Source organism: Octopus bimaculoides, chromosome 2 (genome assembly GCF_001194135.2).
Source record: "Octopus bimaculoides isolate UCB-OBI-ISO-001 chromosome 2, ASM119413v2, whole genome shotgun sequence".
NCBI classification, from domain to species: Eukaryota; Metazoa; Mollusca; class Cephalopoda; order Octopoda; family Octopodidae; genus Octopus; species Octopus bimaculoides.
The window spans coordinates 70,294,254-70,296,246 of NC_068982.1; the positions used below are offsets into that span (position 1 = coordinate 70,294,254).

A 1,993-nucleotide genomic window follows, 5' to 3' on the forward strand; every position below is an offset into this window, starting at 1 on the left:
ACATATATGTTACATATATATACATAAAATATACATACATTATATATTTCCACCTTTTACTTTTTCCTTTAAAGCGTGAAACTAATAATATATTTAAGAAAACGTGTCCCTTTTGTTGTGTTTTTAGTTATTGGTCAATCTTACATATATATGTGTGGACACTTAAAACACACACATTAAGTTATTGTTTTATTGAATTAGCGCACATTAACATACGAGAATAAGGAAAGGAAAAAATAACCAACGCGTGTGTGCCTATGTATGCACACTGCTCTTGTATATATAGATGTAACTGTACATATATGCACTTGAATATATATATATCCTCACTACTATTTATTTCTTGACACTTTTAGGCACAAATCTAATTATACATACACGTAATATATCTGCATATTTATATTAGTCTTAGATGAGAAATCCTATTGATATATATATATATATATATATATATATATATATATATATATATATATATATATATATATATATATATATATATATGCGTGTGTGTGTATACACATTCATATAGTGTACATGTAGTTTATTGACACACACTCCGGCTGCCTGTATGTACTTGCCCGGTTAGAAACAACATCGCAAACAGCCGGATAGTAAAAGCTTAGATAGCAAAGACGGACTAAAAGGTATGCCGTGGGCCGCATGCGGCTCTTGGAGATACCATAATCGGCTCCCGAGATAATAGTGTGTCTCAGTGCTGTATGCGAAAAAAAAGTATTACTAATAAATCCTTTGGCATTCCTGCCAGTCGGGTTTTTGAAGTATCAGCTATAGAAATTAAGACTAAATAAAGAAAGGGCTTCAACAAGCAGATTAATCGATCTCCTTGGGTAAGTAGGCTGTTGTATTTCGTCATTTATAAATATAATTTTTAAAAAATATATGTTGCACCTCTTGAACTATGAATTTATATATATATATGTGTGTGTGTGTGGTTCTTCATCATCTATTTGCCATCCCTAGCATACGTAAGTAAAAGGAAATGGGATATAGTTAAAGGAGACGAGAGTGGGTAATTGAAAGAAATCGGTCCCCGTCTTTTCGTCCAATATAATAAGCAAGAAGATTGTTGCGGACAACCGCAACTACCACTTGGCGACGACAGTGCAACAACAGTAAATTACATGACAACGGAAATAGACTAATAGTGTAACTTACCTGTAAACTTAGACGTCGACTGTGTTCATCAAATTAGAGGATTGACAACGTCTTTCATGCGAACATACTCGAACATTCAGCTTGATTTTATGCAATGATTGGTGTGCAGAGGGTTTGGATGTTAGCTTCTCTCCTTGGCTTTTTAGTATGAAACAGGAGCTCGCTACAGAAAACTAGTTAGTAGTTTAGCGAGATATTTTCGTTAAGAGATGAATATAAATGTATATACACGCACATATATATATTATGTATTTTAGTATAATATATATTTATGTACGTATCAATAAAAGAGAGGGGGGACTTCGGTTCGCACGTCTTCTTGTTTTCTTTTCTTTTTTCTTTTTTTTTTTACTTTCCTGATGAAGAGACTTTATAATGAACCAATAGGAATAAAGCTTGTAACCAGCCAATCAGATTGCGGCTTAGTAAACAAGCTTTAACTATTTTATCATGTGACGTCAACAGCATTTTTTTCCTATTTCACATATTTTTGTTCTATTCTGGTTTTATTGTCAAAAGTAGAAAAAAGGAACAAAAAGAAAAAAGGTTATATAAAGGGAGTCACATATTTCAAAGTTACTTTGTCCTCAAAACGCTATCGGAATGATAAAAGTTTCATTGGGAGAAGGGTTATTTTTTGCATTTGGCTAGTCATGCTCTGTGTGTGTGTGTGTGTATATATATATATATATATATATATATATATATGATATAATTTAAAGATAGTGAAAACTTTCACTAAATATAAGACAGGAGCTGTAAAGTATTTGTACCAACTCATTTCATACAGAAATACCCTTAAAAGTAAAAGAAA

At 31.9% G+C, this 1,993-nt stretch overlaps 1 protein-coding gene across 5 annotated transcripts in view; it reads right to left on the reverse strand.

The window, feature by feature from the left end:
* Positions 1-1,529, reverse strand: part of LOC106875929 (protein FAM13A) — a 242,604-nt gene extending 241,075 nt beyond the window's left edge. For 4 of the 5 annotated variants that reach the window (XM_052978225.1, XM_052978227.1, XM_052978230.1 and 1 more), the window contains exon 1: positions 1,180-1,529. The gene's annotated coding sequence lies outside the window, so the exon portion shown is untranslated. The remainder of the gene's footprint in view (positions 1-1,179) is intronic. The other variant, XM_052978233.1, reaches the window with a different exon arrangement.
* Between the last annotated feature and the right edge of the window lie 464 nt (positions 1,530-1,993).